The sequence below is a fragment of the Bubalus bubalis genome, chromosome 3, assembly GCF_019923935.1.
Source record: "Bubalus bubalis isolate 160015118507 breed Murrah chromosome 3, NDDB_SH_1, whole genome shotgun sequence".
Classification (NCBI taxonomy): Eukaryota; Metazoa; Chordata; class Mammalia; order Artiodactyla; family Bovidae; genus Bubalus; species Bubalus bubalis.
Window position 1 is genome coordinate 165,956,578 of NC_059159.1, and position 15,240 is coordinate 165,971,817.

General features: G+C 46.0%; 2 long non-coding RNA genes across 2 annotated transcripts in view; both read left to right on the top strand.

Annotated features, from left to right (window-relative positions):
* The first annotated feature begins 442 nt into the window (after positions 1-442).
* Positions 443-2,340, top strand: LOC102414993. Its single transcript, XR_003107588.3, has 3 exons — positions 443-562; positions 1,574-1,673; positions 2,053-2,340. It is a non-coding gene; the product is annotated as an uncharacterized LOC102414993 (long non-coding RNA).
* Positions 2,341-9,771: 7,431 nt separating this feature from the next.
* Positions 9,772-15,240, top strand: part of LOC123465613 — a 35,570-nt gene continuing 30,101 nt past the window's right edge. Inside the window, exon 1 of the long non-coding RNA XR_006640891.1 lies at positions 9,772-10,399. This is a non-coding gene — a long non-coding RNA (uncharacterized LOC123465613). The remainder of the gene's footprint in view (positions 10,400-15,240) is intronic.

The window sequence follows — 15,240 nt, forward strand, 5'->3', positions numbered from 1 at the left end:
CAGGTTTAGAAATATGAATTCCAGACAGGAAAAACAATGGATACCATGGCCAGAGGCATGATAAGTGGATTATGTAGAGGAAAGAGGTTTAGGTGGCTTCCCAAGAGTGAAGAACCTCAAGTTCTGTGCTGAGACATTCAAAGTTGTGCTGTGGGAGCCACGGAAATATCACCTCTCCCTCACCTGCCTGTGCACCCAGGTCCAGTGATGGCAGGTCAGAATTGCCGTGGGAAAGAAGGACTCTCCATCAGGCAGACGCTGGTCAGCCCCTTTTTGGACATGAATCAAAGAGTGACAACTACTGGATGGGGCGCTGGACAGGACTTTATGATCCCATCCACCCCAAAGAGTGACCCCAGCCTCAGCTTTTCAGGGAGGTGTATTTACGTGTCTCCCTCTGTGAAAGATATGTCTTTCACATATCTTTCACAAAGGTATCATTTGTTTTTGCTTTGTAATTCAGTAAACTTTTTATTGTCTTAATAGCTGGGTACCAGAATTCATCTACAAAGTGATCACTCTTACTTGGAAAGCTCACCTGTCAGGTTACTCTGAGTGCCAGGTAAGACTCCAAGGGGGTTGGTAAGAATGCAAGCAAAACAAACAAACAAACCAAAATCTAGCTAAGCTGTCCAACTTGGGAACATGAGGCGTTCACAGGTCTGTCTGTGTCTCTGTATCAGTGAGGAAGAGAAGTGAGGGGCTTATAAGGGAGTAGGGGAGGAGGGATTAGAGAGATGGGCTGAGACCGAGGACCGCATGGAGTAAGGCCAGAGCCACTGTGTATAGATTCTGCAGGTTGCAGGGGCTCAAGTTGGCTGGCTGAGGGGCCAGGTTAGGGCTGCAACGAAACCACTGCTTCCCTCTCCAAGTCCCTTGGTCTGTGAACAAGTGGATGGAGTGCCTCTATGGCTTCGAGGTGACCCTGGGAAAAACATCCTGTGGGAATTCCCTGGTGGCAGGGTGGCCAACAGAGTTTCACAAGAGAGATCTTCAACGTTGGATTTGAAGCTGTTGGTAGGTAATCCCTTTCCTATCTCTATGTAAATCTTCAAGTAAATTTGCTATACTTATCAGCTCTTGTGCAAGATGCCACACATGTGCGAATGTGTGTGTAGAATTGAGGAAGGGGTGGATTTCTTGCCTGGTTTGTAGTCACATGGTATAAACAGCACTTGAAGAATCAGGGATCAGATGTGGAGACATCGGAATGCAGTCTGTTGCTGGAAATCCACAGAAACCTCAAAGCCTTTGCTTTTCCATTGAGCATGAAGTTAATGATTTGAGCCAGTTTATCTGGATTTTCAAGGGCGGAAGGAAGCAAATGACATTGGAATTATATTTATAGCTTCAGTGCCTCCAGCAAGATGCCATTGCTACATTTATTTTATGACTGTCTGTCTCTTTCTCAAGTAAGCTGCTATTGTATCATGAGTAGTTTACACAAGTCATGGGAGTTTTAAGGAAGCTGTTTAAAACACCTCTTATATGAGCAAATGGAGATTCGTATTTCCAGGATCTGATAGAAGACAGTTCATTCATGCACTAGACCTTCTGAAATGTATTTTTATAGACAATAATTGGATGAACTAGCTGAATGCAACACAAGGCATGGAAGCGCAAGCAGTTACTTGTCCTGAGTTCAAGACCCAGCTCACGTGTTACGTCACTGTGTGAGTACCCCCAAGCTCTCTGATACGTAATTGTTCCACGACCCTGAAGTGTTGAGCATAAATGGTGCTTCACTACAACGTGGAAGCCTAAAAGATTTCTAACAATATGTATGATAGTGTCCTAATCCTCTTTTTCAGTTGACTCCTTCCCAGAGGGGCCTCATGTTGCCTGTCTTTGCTTTGCTGTCTTTTAGTCCCTGCTTCTCCCCTCCTTTTTCATATGTCCTGAGGGAACCCTTATTTTCATCTAGTTCAGGGTTCTTTTACCTCTACACTCCTGAGGGCATGGGTTCAGTGGTCGTTTGTTGCAGGCAGGGGCTGGGGTGTCCTGTGCTTTGTAAGATACTGAGCAGATCCATCCTTGTTTTCTTCTCACCAGATGCCAGTGCGCTATTCTCCCGGCTGAGATAGATGGAAATGTCTCCAGACACATGCCAATATCCCTCCGGGAGCCAAACAATACACCCTCCCCTCCAGTTTGGTGAATATCCAAGTTTGATGACGATTAAATTATTCTTGCCAGTGAGAGGTGGAAATTGAGGATTCTTCCTGGTTTCCATCCCCCTTCCCTCACTCTGTCTCTCTCTGTCTCTCACACACACACACACACACACACACACATGCATACACACACATCATTGATGCTCATCTTCATCCTCTCATATTAACACAGATATTATTTCTCTAAGGCAGCTCAGTCAGTGGCACGGTAGGTATTTCCCACTGTGGGAGCGCTCCCATCATGGGGGCAGGACTTGGTGAGGATGGAGTGCAGCCTTTCCTCTCTGGGTTCATCCTCTGATTCCCAGGGTGGGTGGAGACATCTGTACTGCTATAACTCCGTGATCAATACTTGAAGCTGAGGCCCAACATGACTTTACAATTTGTTCCAGAAAATTTTTGCCCAGAAAGACAAACCAGTAAGTAACTTTGTTCTGAACCTCAGGCAGCTCATTAAAAAACATTTTTTTTTTTTTTGTCCTTCTCAGTATGACTGATGCTCACCTGGGCAAACATCACCTTTCGCAGGACAACAAATTGCTCAACCAGGCAAACCGTCTTGTTCATCAAACAACTGTTTACTCATGAACACACCCTTCAGGACTCCAGCCTTTCTACTCCTAAACGATTAGAACAAAGACCTTCCTGAAACACTTAAGTTCAGACCACAGGACTCTCTAGTAATGTCACCCTTGCCCTCCCCTTTCTGAGACACAGAAAACCTCTCCGGGTGGTGTTCTCCCTGATGTGACAGTAAAAACTCAACTCCGTCTGCTAAATGAAGTCCTCTTTGGGGAACTGGCAGTCCCCTAGAGCCTGTCTACTTTTAAAGGAGGGGTTGCCATCATAAAGCATGGATCCAGTGATGCTTATCAAAAGACCAGGAAGAAATTTTGAAACAGCAGCTCGTCTGCATCTTTGCCCAGAGAGATTCCTAGTTATGGTGTCCCCACATTGCACTCTATAAAGCAGAAAGGAAGCAACAAGTGGATTTAGGATTCTCCTGCCCACAAAGGGTGAGTTTAAGCAGAGTAGAGTCAGGGTCGTGAGTTTCATAAGCAGAGAAAATATGAAAAGCATAGGAACACACGTACACATACACACACACTTTGGAATGATGGAATATTTCACTTTTATTACTTTGCCATATTTAACATGTGTTTCTTAATGAAGATGTTTTATTGTTCATCAGAATACTTGCTGCTATAATTTTAGATGGAATTATATGTGAATATAATTCTCTCCTAGCATACACTGGGATATTCAGGATCTTGGCTTCAAAAACTACTGCAGAGTTGGGAGTATATCATCTGTAGCAAGCGTTAATTAATATGAAGTGTGAATGGAAAGAATTGTGATTACGTCTCCTTTTTCCCCTTTGCATTTCTTTAACCACCTCAAGTTTACTAGAAAATGCACTTATTAGTGAGATGGAGTGGGTGACCTCTGGGGCATATGTCAGGATACAATACCCAGCAGTAAAATAAGCCACACTGCTGATACTCAGAGAGACGGAAGGATATAAAAACAGGAGATCCTTGACCCAGTAGGTCACTATAAAGATGAAATTCTAGGTTTGGCTTCGTCTCTAGTTGTTTTAGTTGCTGAGTCATATGAGTTTGGCCACTGAGTCAAGTCTTTGCAACCCCATGGACTGTAGCCGTCCATGCTTCTCTGTCCATGGGGCTTCCCGGGTAATAATGGCAGTGGGTGGCCATTTCCTTCTCCAGGGGATCTTCCTGGCTTTTCCTCTACTACTTCCTAGCTGTGAAACCATGAGCAAAACGCTTCACTTTTTAGCTATAGTTTATTCACCTGCTAAGGTGAGATGTCTATACCTGCCCAATGAGCCTCATGAATTTGTTGTAAAAACCAAAAGAGATACTGCAGAAAAACATGTTTAGGAACCAGTTCAAACTCATTTTATTATGAGAATACCTCTTAATTTTTCAAGATGATATAACCATTGGTTAACATAGACTCCCTGGAGAAGGAAATGTCGACCCATTCCAGTACTCTTGCCTGGGAAGTCCCATGGACAGACGAGCCCGGTGGGCTTGCAGTGCATGGGGTCACGAAGAATTGGACACGATGCAGCGACTAAACACCACCGCCACCACCAGCAACATAAACTCCCACACCTGGTGTGAGTTCTAGAGCTATTCAGTTCAATGGGATTGCTCCAGGCAGACACAGGCATTTGGGGATCTCCGTCTTATCTTAGAGTACTGTGGCCTGGCACTGTACCAGGAGCCTGGCTGGAGACCCCAGCTTGCAGCCTAGTTCTCCTAGTGTATGCAGGCGCTGGGTGCACCCACTGAGAGAATCCCTAGGTGGAATGCAGAGGATTGCTTGCATCACCATCCTTCAGCCTAGCCTGTAATCCACAAATTGGATTTTCTAGCGTGGAGCCTATGGGTTTTTCTAGTGGCTCAGCCGGTAAAGAACCTGCCTGCAATGTGGGAGACCCAGGTTCTATCCATGGGTCAGGAAGATGCCCTAGAGAAGGTAATGGCAACCCATTCCAGTATTCTTGCCTGGAGAGTTCCATGGACAGATGAGCCTGGTGGGCTACAGCGCATAGGGTTGCAGAGAGTCGGACGTGACTGAGCAAGCAGCACTTTCACTTTCAGGGCGGAGTCAGGGGAATGGGAGGAATGAGCGAGGAGCAGATAAATAAGTGTCTCCTGCACCCACTACTGTGTCCTCACCAGCTTCTAGGAAGTGTTACCTCATATAACACCCGGAGTCCGTACACGTATATAGTCTGTGTGACTGTGCCCATGACAAGTTTCCAGAGCTTAAGTAATTTGCCCCAGGTCACAGAGTTCATCACAGCAGAGCAAAAATTCACATCCAGCTGCATAAATTCCATTCTGCTTTACTCCATCTGAGCAAGATTTCGGGGATTTGTAGATTAGCGCGGTGGGGTAGGACAGCATCCGTACTAGAAGTCAGTTATGTTAATATCAGGCAGATCCTAGACCTTAATGCCTTCAATTTTCTTTTCCTCTGCCACACTCTTTATTTTGAGTCCAAGAATCAAGTAATCCAAGAATATTGTAATCCAGTGTTAATGAGACATGCATTGAATTCACAAAAATAGCTAAGTATTGTTTTCTTTTTCTTTCTCTCTTAAGGCTAGTTTTGAGTGGTGGGTGAGAATGGCTTTAAGGCAACAGCTTCCCACTTTTTTTGACTTTTGAAATATGAACTGGAGAAAGTAGGTGAAAACAGAATTTGATAGCTTGCAGGAAAGGTTTTTCTAAAACACCTCCAACGTGCTTAAGATATGAATAGGGAAGCTCACACTCATCGTTGCTTGCCAGCCTACCTGCCCACTAGAAGGAAATGTAGTATTTCCTTTTTATTTTCGGACTCTTGCTACTTCTCCAGATTTTCTAGGAACATTAGATGCTTACCCAGATCAAGGTGAGTCAGTACTTTTCTAGACGTCCAGCCCAGAAAGAAGGCTGGGTTCTGAGCATCGGCTTCTCCCAGCTACACAGTGGCGCTGTTGTGGATCGGCCCTGCAGAGCCTTGTGGTGGGTTTTCCTGTCTGCAGTAAAGTGCTTACTGGTCCAGATTCTTGTCCCGGCTGAAAATATCACTTTGTCTCCAAAGTGACGGTTCTTTTTAAATCGTGTCCACAAGCCCAGGCATTTCTACCCACCTCACTTCACTCTACCTGGACAAGCTAGCGTGTGTATGCATATGCACGCTAGCTTGTGCTTCCTTTCCTTAAAGGCAATTTTATCTCTGGTATCTGTTACCTTTCCCTGGACCTCTGATAGAATCTCACTGAGCAGCGGTGGAGTCCTCTTGTTACTTCTCTCCCAGAAGACCCACCCTGTACCTCTTATATAACTTCACCCCTATTTCTTAGTGAGTGACTTTGTATACCATTGGTCTCCAGAAGTAACGGCTCTGGTGCAATAATACGAGATTCTGTTCCTGATTCTCCTTGCTCCCGAGTATCACCTACATTTACATAATTCAGGGATCCCAGAAGGTGTTTTTTCCTAAGTAATTTGTTTTTTTTCATATCTAAACAGAAGAATGGTTTAGCATAACTTTAAAATCCACCCCTTCAACATATACCCTGTTTGATGTCTTAACAGGTGCCTTATAGCTGATATATTATATGACATATTGCAAAAAAGGTTGAGGTTGCAGTCTGAGAGAAACTGGGCTTTGAAGCCTGGCTCCCAGTCATCACTTGTGTGACCAGTTTATTGCTGTCTCAAACTAGGATTCTTTCTCTTACCTCCTGCCTCTGCCCTCAACCTCCACGATGCAGACTGATTCCAGACTGATTCATTGAAATCACTCCTCTGTGTAATAGGCCTTTAAAAAAAATCCCCTCTTGTATATTCCAACTTTTCTGTATTGATCATGCATTCATTTTGTATTTTAGAGAAAAATAAAACCAGGAATGCATAGATGAAACATGATGGCATGCATGCATGCATGCTCGGTTGCTTCTGACTCTTTGCAACCCACTGGACTATAGCCCAATGGGTTCCTCTGTCCATGGAATTCTCCAGGCAAGAATACCGGAGTGGGTTGCTGTGCCCTCTTTTAGGGGATCTTCCCGATTTAGGGATCTAACCCAAGTCTCCTGAGTCTCCGGCATTGCAGGCAGATTCTTTACACTTGAGCCACCAAGAAAGCCCAGTGGTATACCACACAGCACTTAAAACTGAACAAACTAGATCTATGTATACAGGAGCAAAGATAAACCTCCAAATCCCTCAAAGGAGAGAGAAAAGCATGCTGTACATATATTCTATTTATGTTCAACTTCAGACATGCAAAGAGTAAAATAAGTTGAGATTTGAAGGATCCAGTAGATAGTTTTCTCTTCCCTACCAGAGTTCTAACCCTAACCCGGGCCCTAGGAGGCTGGCGCAGGGCCTGGAGCGTGGGCCCGCTGAGTGGGCGGCAATGAGCGCCGAGGGACCCCCGCCCCCGGCTGCCTGCAGGTGGGAGAAACCAGATTCTCCACCTGATTTTTGGGGCCTCTGCTGGTGACAGCCGTTACCCTCTCCGGCTTGCGTGGTGCTGGTCCAGGCAGAGATGTCCCCACAAGGATGAAATCTGGCACCTGGGGACATCTGTGCTTAGCTTCAGAGAGTGTCTACAGAGAGTCAGAGAAGGCACTGGCAACCCACTCCAGCACTCTTGCCTGGAAAATCCCATGGATGGAGGAGCCTGGTAGGCTGCAGTCCATGGGGTCTCGAAGAGTCAGACACGACTGAGCAACTTCACTTTTACCTACCAGAGTTCAGTGACCTCATGTGGAGCCCCCTGAGTAGCTTCTGGAAAGACCCTTTGTTTGGACTGAGTTTGGGTAGGGAGGGGGTTGCACTCCCCTTCGTCCCCTTTGATGGGATGGGGTGAAGGAAAGCTGAACACCTGCTAATTCCTTCTCTAAAAAAGCCCCAGTTCTTTGATCTCTTTATCCTTTGGAAGAATATGTTGCAAGCCTTTTCATAAAGCCTGAAGGTGAGTGATGGAGTCAGCTTGGCCACCTCTCCTCAAATCTTGATCTAGAATGTGTGTGCTTGAGAATATGGGGTATTTAAGAGGCTCTGACTTATAAGTGGTCTTTGGTTGGGGGTGGGGGTGGATTTCTGCACAGACTCCAGGGTAGTAGCAGATGACATTGTTAACACATTTTCACGTATCATTAAGGCCCCAGGGTTTCACAGTCAGGCCCCAAAGCTGTTCATTCGGTGCCTGGTTCTTCTATGCTCAGCCCTGTACGGGGTACTTGGCCATAAACAAGGCCAGGTTTCCGGCTGTGGGGGTTTCAGGGCTGGCTGGAATTACCTTCCTAGTTGGTTCTTTGCCACTGTCTCCTGCAAACGAGCTAAGCGTCATCACAGCGGTGACTCACCAGGATGTCCTGCGTACTTCCCCACCTTGGGGCCTTTGCTGTGTGTGTCCCTCTGTTTGCAGTGACCTTTCTTCACTCTGTGGGCCAGGAAGTCTTCGCTGATTGCCAGGCCACCACATCTCTCCCATTCTCACTGTCCTTCCTCTGTGGGGCTCTAACCCTCTCTGGGTGGGCCTGACCTTGGCTCGAGCTGTGCATGTAGCTGGCTCCATGGACTGGGAGCTTTGGGAGGGCACAGCTTTGGCTTTTTCATTTTCGTGTTCACTGTGAGGCCCGGCGCAGTGACGGGCACCCGGCAGAGTGGAGGACGTCTAAGTGCGCTTCGCCATGAACTGCTCAGCCCCCAATGCACGAAGCTGCCTCTCCTCCTCCCTCGGGGGTCTCAGGAAGAGTGGTATCAGGATGTGTGGCAAGAGCACTGGGCAAGGCATCCTGAAGCCTGGATTTTCCTTCCTGAGCTTCCAGCCTCCTGGTCCTTGGGCTGTCATCGTCCCTCTCTGGGCACAAGGCTCTGCTTCTCAGAAAGGGGGCTCAGGGCTCACTGCTCAGAATGTGTAAGAATCCGTTGCTATCTGCTGTGCTTCTTTCAGATCTGACCTCGCCTGTCTGTCTGTCTCTCTTTCCCCTTGTCCTTCCTCTTAGGTGTGTAATAAACCAAGAGTTTACAGTAAAAGCACAGGAAAAGCCGAATGATGTGTTCTCTTCAGGAAAGTACCTGGTCCCCCCAGGTAGCCAGCGGCTGCCTCAGGAACCCGGAGCCTCCCTGAGCTGTGGCTCCTGAGGACTTTCAGTGTAGACCCGGTAACCCACCTCAAGCCTTTGATGTGGCTTTGACAGGGCATGATACACAAGCAGCCCTGATTCAGAGCTGCAGAAAAGCTTGCTGCTTGCCACCACCAGCCCCAGGGATCAAACAGTGGTGGGGGTCAGTCAGGGAAATGGCAGAGAACATGAACCTCAGTGATCACACCCACCTGCTCCCCAAACTTCAGGTGGAGCCAACGTTTTTTTTTTTCTGCCAAAGCTCTCCTAAAAAGGGAAAGAGACGTGCCCTTTGAATCTGTGTGCATCCTGAGAAGCTAGGCGATATTCAAAGGAAGCCCCTGGAGAGACAACAGATTGAGTAGTCAGTCCCTGAATATTCAGAGATGTCTGTGCTCATATAAAGAACTTAGGAATCTCCAGTTGGTTTATACACATCTTCTTAGTAAAAATGAAGATGATAGAGGATCCTGAAGATATGGTTTCTACTGATGGCTTTCACTCATTTATTCATTTACTTAGCAAAGATTTGAAGACTGAGGCACATAGCACTATGCTGTCACCAGGAACACAATGGTTTTAGGCAGATAGATGGTAGATATGTAGATATCGATATGGCTATAGATATGGCTGTGGATGTGGATATAAAGAGAGACAGAGATAATGACTGGACCCTTGCAAAGCTCAGAATCCAGAAATGGACACAGGCATTTATATCAACAGTGGCACTGATAACTGTGGTAACTGCCCAGGGTGAAAAGAGTGGTGAGCCACAAACCTTCTAAGTGGGGGACTCTTGATTTTTTTTTTCTGGGCTCAGGCAAAGCTTCCTGCATAGAGTCATTTGAGAACTGAGCTCCAGTGAAAGGAGACCATCATCCCCCAGCCTCCCCACCACACACACTGGTCAAATGAATTGCAGTGTGGATTCTGGAGTCTGCTTGAGTTTCCATCTGTCTCCACGATGATAAAGTCAGTCGTTTTACACAGTCATCGAGGGAGCCAGGCTCCCTCCTTCTCCCCTCCCATCTGCAGCTCTAGAATGCTGCTTTCAGTTTCGGCTGACAGGATGCCTGCTGCTCCTGTAGGCGTTATGACTGCCTTCAGGTGCCAAGAAAGGAAGGACCAGATGCCAGAGGGGGCATTTTCTTTCAAAGAGGTTACCCACAAGCCCCAGCCATTGGATTCTGCCCACGTCTCATTGGCCAGAAATGGATCTCGTAGCTACTCCTAGTTGCAAGAGTGTCTGGGAGGAAGGGAGGGGTGGTGTGTGTTGAACTGGGCACTTTGCCTCTTTGAACCAAATCAGAGGAGACTGGGTGGTAAACTAGCTGTGTCTGCCCGAACTATAGCCAGTGTTTATTTTCCTTTGGCCATCTATGTCTTTTCCTCACTTTAGGCAACACAGTGACCAGGTTTTCTTTCTGGAAATGAACCTGCTTCCATGATGAGCATTCCTCTTTTCCTGCCTTCCTGAAACCAAAGGATGGTCCTTCAGGACTTTGCATCCTGAACAAAAGAGACAAAGATGGAAAAATAGTTGGAGTACATTCATTCCAAGGTATGGTCAAAACTGTTGGTTATTTCCTGCCGCCTAGAACCCTGGAATTGCCCACTTTCTGCTGTTTTCACACTTGGTTTTCTAGTCTTCTCTCAGATTCAGTAAGCTGAACTCCTGGAGCCTCTGTTCTTTCTTCCTGATGCCTTTTATTTGGTGCCTGCTTCTCCCTTGGACCTGTCCCCTCTCCTCTCCTCCTCCCTTCCCCCCAGCACCCGGCTCTTCACTTGAAGCTCAACCTAGTAGTCTGGTGTTCAACTCTCTTGCTCCAGGTGGCTGGCTGTGTGTCTGTGCCTCTCCCCAACCCCACCCTCTAGACTGCACACTCCTTGAAGGCAGGGATAAGATCTAGTTCACTTTAGGATTTGACTTCCAACCCCGAGTGCTGTGTACAGCGTGTGGGGTTTCTCAACGCACGGTTATTGTTGCTGTTGTTTATAGGTCCAGCAAGGTACTGGGAACTATTGCAAAATTATTACAGAACAGACAAAGCAGAAGGCAGAGCAGAGAGATTTCTAACACATCTTCAGACCATTTCTCAGACTCCTGCCAGCTGGACAGATGAAGAGAGTCCTCGTCCTTCAGTGAGCCCTGGCTCCTGCAGCCACCCTCTCCTCTGCGTCACATTTTTCACTGCTCCGTCTTCCTCCTCTCCTTCCTCCCTCTTCCTTGCTGTCATCACCACCCTTTTCTTCATCGTCATCGTTATCCTCATCACTGTTAGCTCTTTTTGTGTACTTTTTAATACTACGTGCCAGGCCTGTTATAGGTAATATCTAAGAGGATAAGCTTCTTGCCCAAGATTATAGCTAATTTCATAGCAAGGTTAGGACTCAAACGGAAGTCAGCTTGACCCCAAACCTGTGTTCTTGACCCTTCCCTCTCTCAGTCACAGGGGTCTCTGGCAGAGGACAGGGAATTGCTCAAGCCATTCTCCACCTTAAAATCCCTCCTCTGAGCCCTGCAGCACCCGCTGTGATGCTCATAGACCCCTCGTCCTGCCGCCAGTGCTTCCCTCCACCTCGGGAGCCGTCCCTGACTCCCACCGACCTGCCCCTGCTCCACCCCTTGCCCCCAGGTTCTAGCACTACCACGGCTTGGCGCACCAAGCATGCACTGTGCTTTTCCAGCCCTGTGTTCTCTCCAGCTGAAATGCCCTCCCCAGTCCGCCTGCACCAGTCATAGTCGTCATTTAAGACCTCTGTCAAGTGGTGGAGACACGTGAACTCCTCCTGGGTCCCCACCTGCCCCACTTCAATTTCAGCAAGTTGCTTAGCCTTTCGAAGTCTCTTAGTTTCCGTAAGAAGGAGATAAAAGTATACACTTTGGGAATATGAAACAGTGCTCACATAATGACTTATGCCCCCGCCCCCTCTCCCGACCACCCCTTTTATTGCATCTGCCACCCACCCTTTCTCTGAGTCAAAGATGCCGGCAGCCGATGGGCCTGCTTCTCCATCATTTTTGGTGATCGTCTTCGGTGATTATAGACAGGAAGAAATGACACCCTTGGCAGTCATCGCTTCCTTCTGTCTAGTCTGCTAGGATATTCATGGACCCCTTATGTCTTAGTCCCCCAGTGGCTGGTGAGTGGCACCCTAGACAGGAATAGCTGCCACATCAAGGATGGAAATTCTATCTCAACAGCCTTGCCACTGGTTTACGTGGGCAGGTCGGATAAGGGGCACTGTGGACTGTGTGTGGAGAAGAGGAGGTGTGCATGCAAGGAAGAAGAGCTGGCTCCAGTCACGGAACTGCCTCTTACTGTGTGATTCCATCATGTCTCTGTCTTTCTGGCCTCAGTTTCCCATCCATAATATCTGGTACTGGGGCTCAGTCCCTAAGCAGTGTCTGCCTGGATCAACTCTTCAGTCTGGAAGACTGTTTTGGAGAAGTCAGCTTGGCTTCAGATACCCCATGGTGTTGGGGAGGAGTGATTGTTGGTGGTGGGTCATCCTGAACTAGAGGAGTCCAGGATGTGTGTGTGTGCGCGTGTGTGCGTGTGTGTGTATGTGTGTGTGTGTGTGCGTGCACAAGGGGCTGCTCAGAGGATGTGTGGCATCAACCTAGAAACAGCTACTGGGAATTCAGGACCACTTGGAATTCTTGAAGACACTCCAGACTGTCACTGTAGATTATCCTGAAGTCAAGCAGTTAGCATTCACTGAGTACCTACTGTATACTCCATGATACTGATAGGAGTTTTACATTTAGAGTTATATTTTTATAAGGATAGTTGAGTTATTCCTATATTCTTTCTCAGATCTAAGGATCATCATTGGTCCAAACAGCCTTTCATTTTGTTTTTATTTTATTTATATTATTTTCTTCCTTGCACCCTTGGTTCCCTCTCCTAGTCTCTTCACACTCCATCATAAAGACATGTATATATTTTGAAAAATGTGTAGTGTTTATGGTGAATCTATAAGCTCTTAATTTATATGTATGATGCCATGATACATATCTTATTCAGTTTCCTCTTCCTTCACTCAATATTTTATTTTGAGACCCTATCCACCTTCTAGTTGACTTTTCTACCTGCTACACGGTATCTCTATGGACCCACTACACTGCACTCTTCTATTCTGCTAGGGGTGGCAAGTGTATCATCTCTAATTCCCAGAAGCAATGAGTCAGGTTTTATCTGCTGGGTTACTCACTGCTTTTTTTTTTAACCTTTAAAAATTGGAATACAGATGCTTTACAATGTTGCATTAGTTTCTGTTATACAACAAAGTGAATCAGCTGTACGTATACATCTATCCCCTCCGTCTTGAACCTCGCTCCCACCCTTCCCCCATCCCACCCCGCTCGGTCCTCACAGAGCCCCGAGCGCCGAGCTGAGCTCCCTGTGCACACAGAAGCGCCCCTCGCGCTGTCCGTCGCACGTGCTTGTGTAGGCGTGCCCGCGCCACGCTCTTAGGTCTTCCCACCCTCCCTTTCCCCGCCTTACGTCCACATGTCCGTTTTCCACGTCTGCGCCTCTATTCCCGCCCTGCAAATAGTTTCAACAGTACCGTTTTTCTAGATTCCATATACACGCACTAACATACAATATTTGCTTTTCTCTTTCTGACTTACTTCACTCTGAATGACAGCCTCTAGGTTCATCCACATCCCTACAATTGATTCAAGGCAGACGCTTGCTGCTAATGGAGATAGTTTTAGGTGCTGCACAGTGGAACTATTAGCAACGTGGAATTATATACTGTATTACACCATGTAGATCCTATCAGTTTAGTGATAGTAAGTCATTACTAACCCTCTTTGCTCTCTACTTTTTCCTTTTAAATAGATCGGGAGCAGGCCTCAGGCTAACAGGTTTGCAGGCAGCACACTCTGGCTGAAATTTAATTATGTTGGCAATTCAATTAAAAGGTAACAATAAAAACCTATCTATTTAAATGTTTCCATCTATTTTAAATAAACAACCTGTATTTCCACTTAAAGAAGTGACTTTCCATATGTAAGAGAATTTAAATGTTGCTGATTATGTACACATCATTATCGTATATTCCATTAAGAAAGAAAAAAAATTATACTGATTGACTGTCACACACCATTGAGTATGAACATGCTGCCTTCAAAGATGTTAAAATGTGAACAAACATATATCTGTTTTTGTTTCCTTTGACAAACAAGGGTAGTTATATAAAGAAGACAGTTGATTTAATGGAAACAAAAAGTAAATAAATGACAATTCTTGAATTAAGTGAATTTGGTAAAAATGAAGATGCTGATGCAGGAATGACTGGAGTTTGGGAAACACTGAATTATCTCATGTAGGTGATCCTCAGACCACCTTTGTGAGGAAGGCATAGTTATTCCTGCTTAGCAGACAAAGAGGTTTAGAGTAAATTTATATTCAGGCAAGTAGGTCAAAAGACCTCACCTCCAGGTACTAAGAATCCATCACTTGTGACTTCATTTGGGGTGGCCTCTCCTTGCCCCTCCTTTTGGAGAGGCTTTGAAGAGTGCCTGGATCTTGGTTGTTTCCTCCCAATCTTGAACCCTTCAAAACACTTGAATGCTTATAGGTTAGCAATCACCATCACTCCACCCCAGATATGAAGTAGCGTGTTCTGGTATCTTTCTTACAATGGCTACATTATCAACAGAGAAGTCAAATGATGATGAGTGAACATTTCTGATATTGAAGCACCCACTAAGGGATATATGTTGAGGACAGAGAACATTCTAGTAATGGGTGAGGCAAGAGCAGTAGAAGCAGCAGCAGCAGTTGTAATGCTTTGTGAGTTACAAGTTTTTTTCACTTTTTAAAAAATTTGATCCTTACCACCATCATGAGTAGATATTATCCCTATTTTACAAGTGGAAAAACTGACAGTGTTAATTTGCCCAAAATCACACAATTAATAACTGGTAGAAATGTAAGTAGATCTATGAAGGAACTGCCTTTTTCTCTCTCTTTTTAAATTAAATTCCCTTCTGAGTTAGCTATAGATTCACTACTATTAGAAATAATGTAGACAAGTCCAGGAGATCTGGTGTGCTACTGGATTTATCTTTTCCCCTCACTGGTAGCATTTTGAAAAATAGTTACAGCATATCAGACCAGGGCGCAGGACATCGGTACAATTAAGACACAGGGTCTGTCCAGGGGTTTTGCCCTTTTATATTCACCTCCGCTTTCCTCTCGGGCACTGTATCCCATTCCTGACACCTGGCAATCACTAATCTGTTCTCCGTTTCTGCAATTTTGTCATTTCCAACGCTACATAAATGTTGTTACACAGTGTGTAACCTTTAGAGGCTGTTTTTCCGCCCAGCTTCACCCTCTGAAGATTCACCCAGGTTGCTTGGCGTGTCGATAGCTTGTTCCT